Source organism: Prionailurus bengalensis, chromosome D1, assembly GCF_016509475.1.
Source record: "Prionailurus bengalensis isolate Pbe53 chromosome D1, Fcat_Pben_1.1_paternal_pri, whole genome shotgun sequence".
Lineage (NCBI taxonomy): Eukaryota > Metazoa > Chordata > Mammalia > Carnivora > Felidae > Prionailurus > Prionailurus bengalensis.
Window position 1 is genome coordinate 47,353,295 of NC_057346.1, and position 16,110 is coordinate 47,369,404.

The following is a 16,110-nucleotide window of genomic DNA, read 5'->3' on the forward strand; positions in this document are numbered from 1 at the left end:
CTGACCTGCATGTGGTCAAGTTTCCACTTACTGTTCCTGAAGGGTTGGAAAGCTTGTTCAGGCTCATTAACCTGGAAGCAAACAAGTAAATCTTGAAATTTTATAGTTGATCTCATAATCCAGAGCCTGGGACTAGCTGTATTTCACTAATATCAATCTCAAATGTTTATCTCATTGCTTCCATCTGGCCCAGGCATTTCATAGAATGCAAGCCCCCTGAAAGCAGGAGCCTTGTTCTCTTCTATGTGCATAGTACATAGAGCACTGACAGATATATAGGAGGTGCTCAATAAATATTTGTGGAATAAATTCACCATGAGTGGTGATGGCATAGGAGAGCCCTGTGGAAGAGAATGCAACCAGGAGATGGAGAAGTAAACCTATATTTAATGTGTCCTGCACTATTCTATACATAATTTAATTTATTCTTACAAGAATCCTATGAAATAGGTATTACTTCCCTATTTTATATGAGGAAATTTAATCTCATAGGAGTTAAGTAGCTTGTCCAAAGTCTCACAGCTAATTTGTGGCAGAGCTAGAACTCAAATCCAGGTTTGTCTGATTCTAATGTGTATCCTTTTCCCCCTTTATATCCTTTACTTAGGATTTAGTAACATGAAAGTAGAGGAACTAGGACCATGGGTGGAGGGGAGTTAGATATATATTAAGTGCTGCAAATTTTCTATGACAATGAAAACCTTTTTTGGGTTTCTCTTTCAATCATAGTATAAAAGAAACAAATTTAAAGCCTAATTTGGATCGTCTGGATAACCACTTTATAACTGAGCATTACTGCATGATTTACTGGAAGGATCATACTTGGGCTTGTGTTTAGTTTTGCTGCAGACCAGTGGTACTCTTTAAATGTCACAACCTATTATAAAGAGAACAGAAGTGGAGTTAATTCATAATCACTGCTATACACCAAGTTAAGGCCAAGAGACATCAAGACATGTTTAATAAAAAAGAATTTGTATGGTGGTAGTAAGTGTCCTTTACGTTGGAAGTAGCAGCCTAGTTTCAGCAAGATAGTATCATTCATCACATTAGATTAATGTTAATTTGAATTTTGTTATTTTTATAGTTTTGATTTATTCAATTTTTAAATTTCAGTTTTTGTAGTTGTATAGGAGTACTAGTAGTTTATACCTAGCTTTATGTTTGTACATTCTTAAATGATTCTATAATAAAATGTTTTGCCAGCATGACAGTGTTTTATACTTCAATTATTTTTTCTTTTAAAATAGTTACACACTGGGGCGCCTGGGTGGCGCAGTCGGTTAAGCGCCCGACTTCAGCCAGGTCACGATCTCGCGGTCCGTGAGTTCGAGCCCCGCGTCAGGCTCTGGGCTGATGGCTCAGAGCCTGGAGCCTGTTTCTGATTCTGTGTCTCCCTCTCTCTGCCCCTCCCTTGTTCATGCTCTGTCTCTCTCTGTCCCAAAAATAAATAAACGTTGAAAAATAAAAAATTATTTAAAATAGTTACACACTTTATTCAAATGTGAAAAACAGTGATACAGTTGGTTGTGAACTAGTATATGTCTCTTATTAGAATGTAAATTCTCAAAGACAGAAATTGTGTGATTCTCATTTTTTAATCCCTACTTTATCCTGATGCCTGGCATAATATGTGGTCATTCAACCATTCGGCAAATATTTACCGAGAACCAACAATTCCAGGCACTATTAGGACCCTGCTAATACGGAAGTGAAAGTGACTGGTAAGTTCCTTGCCCTTATAGAGCTTACATTCTAATAGGGGTAAGACAGACAATAAATGAATCAACACATATGGAAATAAAATGCTTACAAAGTGATAAATGCTATGGGGACATAAACGAATCATTTTCATCTTCAACACTTCACTGATGCTGCTCTTGTTAAAATTAGCAATGACCTCCGTGGTGCCAAATTCCTTGACTGCTATTATCTGTTTTGCTCAATAGGTGTTTTATAATAAATCTTTTTTTTTTTTTGAGTTCTGTTAAATAACATTCTTGGACCCTGAGTGATTCTCTACTGTGTATTTCCTAAGAACATAGATTTACCTTGTTTGCCCAGATTTTTTTTTTTTTTTGCTTTGTTGTTCTCTTAAAATTAATTCCTAAATTTATGCCTAATCTCTTCATGAAGACTATAAGCAACTTGAGAGGAGAGGGTACATCTATTTGTCTACACCTGTATATTGCTATACACATAGTGGGTAGACAGTAGTATTTACTTGACTAATTGGGCTCTCCTCTCTTTTTTGCCATAGTTTTAAACCTATGTTTACTGTAAATAAGTAGGGTTCCATAACTCTGACTCAGACAAGATCTGATGGATCTGATGATCGGGCTCTCTTCACCCTTTCTATAACAAAGCTTCCCTCCTTCCTTCTTTCTTTCCTTCATCCCTCACTCCCTCTCTCCCTTCCAATCTCCCAATCTCCCTTCCTTCCTTCCTTCCTATCTAATATTTTGTTTGATAAAAAGGTCTGATCCCAGCCCTTCACAAAAAATTATTCTTGAAACCATAGTAAGCTTGTTTGTATACCATTTTATTAAGTTCTAGAAATTGGTACATACTTGAAGGGTATACCTGCTTCTATCTGGTAGAAGAGAGGCAATTAATTTTACCATTTTGTCAAAAAAAAAGTAAATTACAAAATAGCAGAACTTCATATCTAAATGTCTCTTATGTTCTGTCTTGTTCAGTCACCCCATCTTACAGGTGAGGAAACTGGAGTCAGAGAGGTAATGTGATCTTTGTAAGGCTAGGTAGCTAGTCAATGGTAATTGATACCAGAACTCAGATCTCTCAATCTTTTCATGACCTTATGCTGCATGTATACATACACAATTTCTGATTTTTCTGTAAACTCTGATACATTACAGTGTGGTAATGAGAAGTTACAGAGATTGAGAGACATGAACATAACACAGTTATGTTGTGTTGTAACTTTTTTTTTTATCAGTCTGAGTTATGTGGAATAAGTAGGTGGCTAGATGAAAAACACACATGGGCATGTGCACATTTGCATGCATGTAGATAGCACTTAGTAAATATTTACTGAATTGCATAGGCCAAGATATTTACATATATGTCCCCATGGTCTAGCATTTTTCTTTTCTCCCTCCATTATCATCACTGTTTTCCATGGCAAAAGTTATTGAATGATGATGAAACTGATGCAGAGTAGGATGTCAGAATGTGATTAAGATAAATCTAAATGGATAATGATTCAAAGATCAGAAAACATAACTCGAGGCCTTGGTACTCTAAAACTCAGCCCTGAAAAGTATGCCTAAAAAGCATACTTTTTAGGACCAGAGTTTCACCTATCCTGTGTTCCATTTTCCTCAAGTAATAAGAGTTTGCTGTACCAATTAAGATGCAAATACAAAAGGCAGGGATGTCAAACACTGTATGAAGCCTGAAATGTCATTTCAGACATAAAACAAGCTCTAACTCAGGAAGGTAGTTAAAAGCAAGGATTCCAGAATCAAACAAATGTGGGTTAGAATACTTATTAAGGGAGTGACCTTGTGCACTTCCTTAATTTCTCTCTGCCACAGTTTTCTCTTCTCTGAAATGAAGATAAGAAGAGTACCTACCTCATAGTTGTAAGGTAGTTGTAAAGTAGAGATGGAATAATGCATGTAAATTTTTTTTTACCTTGTCTGGAACATAGTGAGGGCTCAGTAAATATAAGCCTTTATCATTATTGTCATTTTGTTGTTATTAACTACTAGGTTATCTTGCCATACCCTCAGAGACAGTGCTCCCAACTCTAGTCTTTACCACTATGCTAAATGAAATTTTTCATTTCAGCTTCGGGTTCTTCCTGCCATTATTATAAGTGACTTTTTCTGCTTTTTTAAAAAACTTCTTAACTGAGAAGATGTGATTGATTTAGACTATCACCACCTTTATAAAGCAGAGTTCTTTTACTAGGCCATTTCATAGCCTACTGGCTAGTCTAGCAATTGACCAATCTTGGTCAGGTTCCTCAGCACTCACCAGGCAGGCTGGGGTAGTTTATATGTAGGAAATCCCTCAGAAAGGAATGTAGGCCAGAATCAGGTATTCTGATACTTCCTAAAAGAGGATGGTGTTGCTTGTACCTATCATGTTGCTCGACCAATACAAGAAATTTAGAAGAAAAGAGCCAAATGATTTTTTTCTCATTTCCACATATGAGTGAAACCATATGGTGTTTGTTTCTCCTTGTGACTTATTTCACTTAGCATAATTCTAGATCCATCCATATTGCTGCAGATGTCAAGATCTCATTCTTTTTTATGGTTAAGTAATATTCCATCACACACACACACACACACACACACACACACACACACACACACACCACATCATAAACAGACTCTTTTTTTTTTTAAGTTTATTTACTTTTTTAATTTTGAGAGAGACAGAAACAGTGTGAGTGGGGGAGGGAGAGAGAGAATCCCAAGCAGACTCGGCACTGCCCGCACAGAGCCTGATTCGGGGCTTGAATCCACAAAACTGTGAGATTATGACTGAGCTGAAACCAAGAGTTGGACCAGCTAGGCCACCCAAGCATCGCTAAACAGAATCCTAAGTACAGAAAAGAAGCTGAAGGTTGCTAGAGAGGAGGTGGGTGACAGAATGGGAGAAATAGATAAAGGAAACTTAGAAGTATAAACTCTCAGCTATGAAATAAAACATGGAGATGAAAAATAACATTGTATGGTGACAGATGGTGACTACGCTTATCATGGTTAGCATTGAGTAATGTATAGAATTATAAGATCACTGTGATGTTGTACACCTGAAACTAATATAACGTTGTATGTTAATTATACTTCAATTAAAAAACAAGCAGTTTAGAAGAGAGCCAGGACAGTGAATAGTTAGGGTGGCCAAGGTGGTATTGTCAAGAAGAAAGGAGTGATCATCAGAGTCAAATGCAATAGAAAAATCCATCCAGTCTGATGAGAAAGGAGAAGTGTTCACTGTATTTGACAATCAGGAGTTCTGTGGTGACATTAGTGAACATAGTGGTGGCATATTATGTCTATAATGAAGATGTCTAATAGAGAATTTTATATCATTAAAAATGCAAGAATTAAAAAAGAGAGCCAAATTGTAACACTTGGATTAATAACACATATGATGCTTAAATAAGTCAAATATATGCCATTTGTTTAGGTAATAGTATTGTTAGTTAATCTGGGCAGCAGAGAAAAAGAAGTGTACAAATAAAATAGATTAAATGAAGGTCACTCAGGGCAAAACCTGCATTTGTGATGTATGATTAGAGTCTGTCCAAGTTTCTGACAAACAGTAGTTACCTAAGGAATAACAGAATGTGGAGTCAGCCTTTCAGAATTCTATTGACTAACCTCCTGTGAGTTATAGGTAGTCATATAGCTGCTTGGAGAGATTTCTCCCCATGACAGTCTGACCTCAAGTACTCTCAAAATTATTTTGTGCTGTTTTCAGTATATCATTTGTATTAATCCTTTTAGGCTGAACATAGACAAGGAATAGTAACAGTGGTTTTTTTTTTTTTTTTTTTTTTGAACTTTAAATGAATCTGATGACAGGGAGGAATGGCTTTTTTCTTGGATCTCCAAAGCTATGTCCTAAAGCTGCAAAAAATTGTGGCAGCTGCTATTTATGCATCGTTTAGGGATAAGGTTCTTATGTGCTTGGCATCTGCCTGCCTAGTGACTGTTAGAGACTTATTATTATGCTTCTAGGTATAGAACAAGCCATGAAAATAGTGGAAAGCTTTTTTGGGCATCAGGAGATTCAAGTCCTGGTTTAGTTACTACTAGCTTTGTGTTCTTGGAGAAGTCACCTTAATTCACCAGCCCCAGTTTCTTCATCTGTACAGTAAAGAATAATTAAGATGATTCTTAGCCCTTTCATGGGTCTGGAACTGCATGATTCAGTCTCACAGGCTTGCTTTCTTTGTTATATTGGTCCATTTAGTGTTTTGTTTCCAGATCATGCCATGCATTGTATGCCTTTGTCTTTGATACCATATATACTCTTTTCTTCCATTCATTCATTAATTCATGCATGTATCCATTCATTTATGTATCACTTACTCTACCTTTATTGAGCATATACTCTCTTCCTGGCAATAAAGCTATAAAATTTATTGACATTATCTCTGTTGTCAGGTTTCTAAAAGTCAAATATCGGTGTCCCTGTCTGCTTTTCCAACCTCATTTCATTCCACTGCTCTCTTTCTCTTTTGGATTTCTTTAAAGTCGTTGTCAAAGTTTACTTTCTCCTTCCTTAGGTTTTTGCCCATTTTCCATCCCTTCCATTTCCCTGTGTCCAAACTCCCATGCCTGCAAATCACTACTCATCCTTAGGTCTCAGTTCAAAGTTCTCCCTCCTTTGAGAAACAAAGTCCCTAAAATAGGATTTTTATCATGTATTCTCATTATATCCCATACTTCTTCTAGCCTGACATTCATGACACTGTAAGTAATAACTTGACTAAATCATTACATATGTCCATAATATGTTCAAGAAGAAAGTTTACTTCTGGGCAATATGAATGTACATGAATTCCCAAGTTTCCTGAAAAACCCTTGTTTTCCTTTACCATCTGTTTATACAGAGTACATCCCTGATGGGAGTAAGGGGTCTCTACTGTATGGTCTTCCCACCTCTTCCTGCTTTTATTGTGCCTATCTGTTTAGCTTCTCCTTCAGTGATATCATCTGTTGTCCCCGAGGAGCTAGTGGGACAGTGTCATATTTTCAAGTCTGCATATCTTTAAAGATTAGTTTAGGCTCTTCAGGTACTTCACAGTGAAAAATTCTGATACAAACAGATCTTTCTCTGCTTAACCTGTTATAGCATAACTTGAGTGTGTTACTATGCTAATTCTTTGCTCCCCGAAAAACAAAATAGAAAATAAATAGAGGTGGAGGTAGAGAAATTTGTTTTGCCTCACCTGTTTAGTGTCCTTTTTTTCTTTCTGCTAGACTATTAGTTTTTGTTAGAACCATTCTGACTTATTCACTGTTGTATCTCTATTACCAGATACATAATACATGCTTAATAAATATGTGTGAAGTAAATGAGTGAATGAATAAAAGATGGGAAGGATAGAGGAACAAATTAATTGTTGCCATATAGTGAGAGTTGTTGTATAGCATAGATATATAAAGGTATATAATATTCGAAGTGTTACAGAACCAGGCTGGAATGCTGGCGGAAAAACCAAGAGGCACTTGGAGATCTTGGAGATCTTGTTAAATAAATTGGAGATTTATTTAACACTGGTGAGCTCAGAGGAGACCGTTTCTCCAAAGATCTGAGTTCCAAATGAAGGGGGGAAGGGTAATTTATAGTTGTCGGCTTCCATATCTGTGGCAAGTTTTCGCATGCGCGGCAAACAGGGCAAGAAGAACCTGGAAGAGGGGTCTCTAAGCTAGAGTACAGAGCTTGTTTTAGTCCTGTTGGCCATCTTATGGTGTAAAACTTTATTCATTTTCCCAACATTCCCCCCTTTGATGCCTGTTTAGAAATCTTTTATTAGGCATCGTTTTTTAGCTCTAGGGGTTGGTACCCTCCGAGGGCTAAGATATGTGCTGCAGTTTGGCGAGCAACAGTGTTTTCAGTAAAACGTACCAGGGTATTTAGTATACAGGGGCTGATGGTCACAAGTAAAATTATGGAAAGGTGGGGCTCTGCCAGGTCAGGGAGCCAGGATGCCCAGGATCTGTGAGATCCCATCCTCTCCACTGACTGATATTTTCCTGTTGTCTGCGTTGAATTCTTTCCTTGAGTTCCTTAACCTTAGTCCTGACTATTCCTGATTGGTTTACAAAATAGCAACATTCCTCTCCCAGAAAGATACAAGTCCCTCCTTTTTCTGAAGTGAGGAGGTCGAGGGCTCACCTATTTTGGAGGGACACTGCTGCCAGGGAGTTTATTTGGCTTTGTAAGGTTCCCAGGGAGTCTGCCATCCATTCCATGTCCAGTTTGTTGGTGCAGCCTCTATTAGCCCAACATCAAGAGGAAAGATCAGGGCTATGACACAAGTAAGGGGCAAGGGCTGGCAGAGTTGCATCTGAACCCCTGGGCTCGGTCCACACGTTGATTCCTCAAGCTTCTGCCGTGCACAGGCCAGCCAGCTTCTGGGGTGTGGCTGGAGCAGGGCTGAAGATCTCAGGGGTCAGTGTCTTTTTGAGGGTCAGTTTAAGTGGGTTGACTGGATCTGGATCACTTCGCTAGGTTGAGGGTTCCTCTGAGTTGGCCTTCTGAACTCTGGAGTCATGGACCCATGGGGTGATACCTGAAACTGAATCCTCTATTTGGTTGTATATCTGTAAAGTCCATCTCCAAGTCTTCGAAAGGGGTGGGTTTCTGGTAACTGTCGGATCAGGTTTAAGGAAGATATGGTTTGCATATTTAGAGATCCATCCTGTTTTCCAGTTGTTTAAGTAATCATATGACCATGGGGTCTTATTATTATCCCCACAGAATAACAAGCACAGAAGATTATCTATACATGAAATACTGTGACAATTTTTCTGAAGTTTACCTCAAATTGTCTAGTTTAGGCAAACAACAAACATTTAAAGAAAATCAGAACTAGAATTTAACATCCATAATGGTGCATTGTTGAAGCATAGTTTTTCTCTCTAAACCCCCCTTTCCAGAGATAGCCAAATTGAGACCAATGCATTTGTAGAACAAGTCCAGTCTTAACAAACCTGGCCTGATTATTTACATAAGCTCAGCAGGAATAGTGATTGATCATGAGGATCTTTTAAAGTTTGCTTTGCTGGAAACTTTTATAAGGAATCTCTGGGTTGAACTTTTAGTAGCCTCTCCAGACCAGAAGCCAAGCCAAATACTTGCCATCAGACAGGCCTGCAATACCTGTAGAATTGGGTTAATTCCTCTTCATGAGGTCCCCAAGATATCCTGAGGTTCCTGCACCTGCCGGGAAGTGACTTTCTTTACTCACCTGATGAGGCTGCTGGGAACTCTGGAAGCAAGGTATCAGGCCAACATTTCCAAGGGGCTTTATGGCTCCATGTTTCATAAAGCCAACCTTAGTTCCTTAAAGCTGTCTGGTCATATCTGAGTCTATGAATGTCACTCTCAAATAAGACATTCCAGTCAAAGCCTTGGAAAAATAACCAGTATTTCCAATGGTGAACTGTTACAAGATGAACAGATTCTTATTAAATTTATGCAAACAATTGTAATTGCCTTGAAAGAAAGAATACTCACTGAGAGTTTTTGAATTTCAGGGGAGTTATAGAGAGAGAAAAGATAAATGCTTCAGTTTACAAATGAATACTTTATGACATTTCTGTATATCATAGATATCTTAAGAGAAAGTTTATTTAATTTAGAAGAGCAAACATTAGAGAACCAGCGATATTTTCAACAAGAATCACAAAACTATAATCTTCCTCAGTTCATTTAATTCCATGTTCCTAATTCTTGTTCAATTTGAATGCGGCTTTTTAGTTCTGGAAATTCTTACCCATTTTAGTATTAATCTTAAAGATGTTGAACATCTGTATTTGTCCCCAAAGTCCTTTTTATAAATCTCCTTGAAGAAGAAACACGTTTTGTGAGAAAATAAGAACAATTATAAATGACAAAATCTCAGAAATAGACATTGTTAAAGATATGATGAGAGTTCATTGTGATGCAATGACAAAGAAATTCGGTTATTTCTGTGACACATAACATTTCAAATAATCAGAATATTAAGTGTGACCTTATACCAAAAAATTAAAACTTTAGGAATTGCACATATATTTGGGCAGTTAGAGCATTTACCTGTGCAATACAACCTAAGGTTTACCATTGTATGACAGTGCTTTTCCAAGTAACTTAGCTTCCCAAATAAAAGGGCCTAATTGGTCAAAAAAGACTTCATTTACCATTTAAATCCCGGGAAGTTTGTTAAAACCATAGGAAGTTATAAGTACATCCTAAATAGGATTACAGGTCATTACAAATCTTAAAACTTTATTTATTCAACCAAGGTGGCAATAAAAGATCCTAAAGGTGAATGTATACCATTATATAGTTATTACCAAAACCTAGCTCCTTAAACATTGAGAAGTTTTAACTAAGTAATCAAAGACCTGATAAAGATGAAACCTAAAACTTTGGTTTTCGTGAAAGACAAACCTGTGTTTGCATTGTCTTATCAAGAGCAGATTAATAGTCCAAGAAAACTTTGTCATTTGAGCAGGAAAAAAAAGCAGAATTTCAAATTTATACCAGTGTACTTTTAAAATTCCATTAATCTCAACCTTAGTCCATCCTGAACACATATAAAATTTCTTTCCAAAGATTTCCCTTCATGAACCTTCTACAACTCTCCTTTGCCTTCAAACTTTGTCCCAAAGCCATTTCTCTCCAAATAACCAGTCTCATTTAGGACAAAATTATTTTCTTCTACTATCGACAAAAACAGATTTCCATCCCTTATATCTTTCTTACATACTTCCTACTTTCCTATATACAGGGTTGCTTTCCGTATTTCCATCAGTCTTAAATACACTTAGCAGAATTTTAACTCTTAGGAAACCTTAGTCTCCAATTGAGGACTTAGTAACCAACTGAGAGGTGTTTACACCAGAATTTTTTAGATGGTAAATTCATGAACCAATTAAGTACAAAGCATGCTTTCCATTAGGTCCAAATAGCCTTAATTTCTCTGCAATAAGAAGTTAAAAACACAAACCTATGTTCAGTAATCACAGCTTTAGCAATTTATTCTATTTGGAAAAGACCTAGATGTCCAAGGGGTGGACTTTACTCCTTGACCTTTGTTGCATCCACATGACTCCTGAAACAGAATGCTACAGGCACCAGTGACAGTCGCAACAAAGTTTATTACAATGAGAGGCAAGGCCGACTGATCGGGACCAACACTCTTGATAAGATTGTGGCCCCGAACAGCCGGGATACAGAGTTTTTAAAGCTGATCACATCGTTTTATCATTATCTGGGAACAGAACAGAGAAACAGTTCCCAGATGAGTTAGAAACAGTTGCCAGATGAGTCAGAAACAGTTATTGAATGAGGTGATTATTTTAGATTTTCTGCCGCTAAGTTGCAACCAGTGGATCTCCTTGACCTTCTCTGATGCTCTTTTTTTTGAGCTTTTGTTTCCTTCATTGGTAAAGCCTGATTCACAAGAGTATGAAGTATGATTTACAAGAGTAAAAGCAAGGCTGTTATCTTTTGACCTTTAGTGTCAGAACAAAGTTGTTATCTTTCAAGCTAAGCGTTAGCCCTACACTACAATTTAACCCTTACGCCTTGAGGATGGGAAGAGGAGCCAATGGTGCCTGAGGCACTGAGGAGGGTATAGGAACCAGTTATGTAGACCACACCCAGGGTGGTGCAGAAACAGCAGGGGGAGGGGAAGGCAGAAGAGGCAAGGTTCCAGTAGAAGGCAGAGAAGGAAAACCGAATTCAAAACCTTAACTCAGACAGAGGAGCAAAAACCATGTGTTTTTTTCCCACCAAAGTGGAAATATGGAGTCCACATTAGGCCAGAGAAGACCAGGATTTTCCCCCCAAAAAAATGGAATTTCAGCAGCTGCTTGGGAACATTCCTTAAAGTCCCCATCCCGAGGTAGACTAACCACAGTTGGCTCCAATTATAGCTGTTAACCTGGGAAATGAGGGAGAATCCCTTACATCTATTAGGCAGAAGAACAGGGAGAGAGAGAGTCAGTGTCCCCTTCAGTCTGGTTCTATCTCAGCCAGAACAATAAGGTCCCTTTCTCAAGGTTCCTCCTGATATCAGCTGGGTTTCTGGGACTTTCCCTGGGTGGGACATTATTCTTTTAATGTCCTTTTTCCTTGCCGTGGGCTCATTGACCCCCTTGCTAAGGAGGTTTGGGGCCTCCCCACTTTTGGTGGCTAGACCTTCCCCATCCTTTTGTTGTGGTTCTTTTGTGCCTCTGGAGCAAATAGGATGTAAGCCCTGCATGGTCTTTTGTAATAATCCCCAGGGGACTGCCCTTGCTGCTGGCCATATTTATGGGCTTCTCAGTCCCTGTTCTGATCCCCCAGGGGAGAGCCTCTTTGTACTGGCAGATGTGGACTGGCATCTGGAGAGCACCTGTGCCTGGTGAGGGTGCATTCTGGCTCCTGGACCTTGTTGGGGAGGGTTCTCCAGGTCCGGAAGGGGAGGAGAGATGGGCAGCATTGGCCGTGGCTGCAGTGAGGAGACAGACAGGGGAGGAATTTCAAGCTCAGGGGCAGCAGGGAGGGAGCCCGGTGAGTCATAAGGTGGCAGAAAGATGGGATCTTCCTCCAGGTCTCCTGCAAGCACTAGGGGAGTGGTGGGTTGCTTCTTTGGTTCCCTGGGTGAGTCTCCGGATAAGTTTGCTAAAACCTTTGCCTGAATCGCACCCAAGACGGAGGATTTCGGGCAATTTTAAGCCAGGAGTTGATGTATGGAAATTGATCAGGGTGACCTGGGTCTCAGGAGACAACATGCCAGATGCAGTGGACCATTGGGACATCCAAGGTTCCCTCAGAGGGCCCTCTTACACCAAAAGTGGGCCATTCTAACTAACATAGGGTCCTTAACATGTGAGGGTTATCTTAATTCCATAGTCTCTCAAAAACCCCTTTTTTTGCTTTATCGTGACCCCATAATGTTCCCATGAGGCAGAGTCACAAAGACAGAGGGATAGGGGTGCCCCCTCTAATGAACAGCCCAGTCATCTGCCCATCTGGCCATGTCCTGAAGGAACTTGGGTGAGGCTTAGCCATAGTGTCTCAGCTTTGTGACTTACGATTGGAAACTATTCTGATGCCACCATAGACTGTATGCCATTCACCATGGAATCGCAGATGAGCTCACTCAGACTCTGTGGGCTTTTGGGGACCTTATGGGTGCCCACCCGTGGAGCCACAGAATTGAACTTGGCAGGTAAGCTAGACCGAGTCGCACATTCACACTCACATACACACCAGAAGTTATTACATTCCCTCCTACAGAATTCCTACCTGTGAGATCTCTGAGGTCTCCAGGGAGTGATCAGGTCCCCCTTCCACTCTTGCGAGTGGGCCTGGCTAGATTGGGCCCCAGCCTTACTGGTTCTGATGTTGGATGCAGGTCCTCACATGCCAAGTCTCCTCCAGTCTGGCAGGAGTGGTGGAGTGGGACCGGGCTGAGGTGACCGAGTGAGAGACTGCTGAAATTCAGGCAGGGTGCGTCTTCTCCCTTGTGATTGATTCCTCATTCCATCACTGCCTCACCGTTCTCCCAAACTGGTGGCAACAATAGGCCAGTGTGGTTGGGTTTCCTGGTCAGGGAACCAAATATGTTACAGAATCAGGCTGGAACCCTGGCGGAAAAACCAAGTGGCACTCGGAGATCTTGGTGGATTGGAGATTTATTTAACACCTGTGGGCTCAGAGGAGACCCTTTTTCCAAAGATCTGAGCTCTGAATGAAGGGAGGAAGGGTAGTTTATAGTTGTCAGCTTCCATTTCTGTGGCAGCTTTTCGTGCATGGCAAACAGGGCAAGAAGAACCCAGAAGAGAGGTCTCTAAGCTAGAGACCAGAGCTTGTTTCAGTCCTGTTAGCCATCTTATGGTGTAAAAGTTTATTCATTTTACTAACAAAAGGAATTATGTATTATAGTTTTGTGAATCCTAAAACAATATACAGCTACTTTGGCAAAACACTAGTAAGCCATACAATGCAGTGGTTCTTAAACTGTGGTCTCTGGACCAGCACCATCAACACCATATCACCATATCGAAATTTATCAGAAAAGTACATTTTGAGTCCCACCCTAGACTTACTGAATCAGAAACTGGTGATGTGGCTCAGTAATCTGTTTTATTAAAATCAGTTCTTCAGGTGATTTTGGTGCATGATAAAATTAGACAACCACTGCTTGTAAAGGATGAAAAGTGGAGTGTGACTTGGCCTTTACCTTTGTAAAGCTTCTGTGTAGGGAGATAAAACATATTTATCAGTGAGCTATAAGAGCTCACATGGAGCTATAAGAATCACAAGATAAATGCAAAGTGCAAAGGCAATAAAGGGAGGAAGGGGGAAATGACTTTTGGTGACAGACGCTTCAAGGAGAAGGAAGCTTTGAGGCGGAACTGCTGAGTCAAGGTCCATAAAATACTCTAGATGAAAAGAAAAACAAAATAAACAAACAAAACCCATGTAAACCCAGAGCAAAACAAAGAAAATCCAACAATTACTCTAGACATAAAAAGGCAGTTTGTAATATTTAAGACGTAGACTTTGCAGTTAGTCATATGTGATTCCTATCCTGGCTCCAACAGTTATGAACTAAACAAACCCGGGGAAACTTCTTAACCTTTCTCTTCCTGAGTTTCTCTTTTGTAAAGTGAGTAAAATAATAGTACCTATTTCATAGAATTGTTTGGAATAGTAAATGAGGTAATGTATACACATTGCTTAACTTGCAATCGTAAAGTCTTGAAAATAGTACTTATTATTATTACTAACACAAAAATAGACTATTAAAGTTGAAAAATTAGGTAAGGTATCTTCATCTAGCAGCCAGGAATAATTTACATCTGCTATCTCCTAGATACAGTCTTTTTTTTTAAAAAAATAATTTTAACATTTATTTTTAAGGCATTAAAAAAACATCAAATTTGAAAATACAGTACAAAAGTTTTTATCTCTTGCAACATTCGAGTGTAAGTGGTCAACCTGTTGTTTCATCTTCTCCTAAACACATTAGTGCATATTTCCTGGGAAGAAAGACATTCTCCAGTATAACTGCATTGTGACCATCAAAATCAGGAAATTAACAAATGTCCCAATACAGTGTGCTTTATAGCAAAGAATTCAGTTTATCATCACACATTGCCTTTAGTTGTCCTGTCTTCTTAGTTCCTTAATTCTGGGACATTTCCTCAGTCTTTACTTGTTTTTCATGACTGACACTTTTTTTTTTTAAATATTTTTATTTTTGAGAGAGAGAGAGAGAGAGAGAGAGAGAGACAGAGAGAGAGAGAGAAAGAGAGAGAACAAGTGAGAAAGGGGCACAGAGAGAGAGAGACACAGAATCCAAAGCAGGCTTCAGGCTCTGAGCTGTCAGCACAGAGCCAGACATGGGGCTCGAGCCCATGACCTGTGAGATCATGGCCTGAGCCAAAGTTGGAGGTTTAACTGACTGAGCCACCCGGGTGCCCCTCATGAATGACACTTCTAAAGATAGGAATATCACAGAAGCAAGGCTGTGTTCTTTTCATTCATCCTATTAGGTGGTACATGATTATATTTGTTCCATTTACTGATGATGTTTATTTTGAACACTTGATTGAAGTTGTGTTCCAAATTCTGGGCTTCTCCATTGTGAAGTTACTCTTTTCCCTTTGCTATATATTAACATATACACACATTTACATCTGTAGCAATACCTATATCTTTTGAAAACCGTGAGATCACACTGATGCCTCCAGTTCTAACCCAGTTTAACATAGTTCATTATTATTTTCTCCATTTCCATATTTTGAGTCCCTTTCCTGATGCTCTCAGTATCCCTATGTTATTTACTTATTTGATCAATCTCCCTATATGTAAACAATTTTCTGTTACCACTGCCACAGATGCCCCCTCACCAAATTTAGCCTCTTACAAACTAGGCCTCTCTAGCCTCTACTCCTCTGCATAGACAGTCTCCTCACCCTGCTTAACGGTGGCTTTGACCCCATGCTCTAACATTATCTAACCTGTTTAGCCTTCTTCAACCTGTTTTGGTTTCAACAGCTTATCAGGCTACCTCTTTGAGAGAACTTCTTCCTCAGCTTCTCAGCCTGTATAGATCAGCTCTGGGCTGCTTTTACATGTAGAAAGCCTCTTCACCTTGCTTGATCTCTAGTACCCTGCTCTGGGCCACCAAAGCTCCTTTGCTCAACTTCTACCAACCAGAATAGACCTTGCTGTACTTTACCTAATGGCTTTTGGATTGAATTGTCCAGGAAGAGGATGGAAGGGAAGGGAAAAGGAGGAAGGGAGTGGGAAGAGGAAAAGGAAAATGAGAAGAGGGGTTCATAAATGCATTTTTCAATAAAACTAGAGCAAGTATTACTATTTTCCAAAGATTGTGAGTGGAAC

At 39.3% G+C, this 16,110-nt stretch overlaps 1 protein-coding gene across 6 annotated transcripts in view; it reads left to right on the forward strand.

Annotated features, from left to right (window-relative positions):
• Nucleotides 1–16,110, forward strand: part of DLG2 (discs large MAGUK scaffold protein 2) — a 2,073,554-nt gene that overhangs the window by 271,839 nt on the left and 1,785,605 nt on the right. The gene's annotated exons all lie outside the window — the stretch shown is intronic.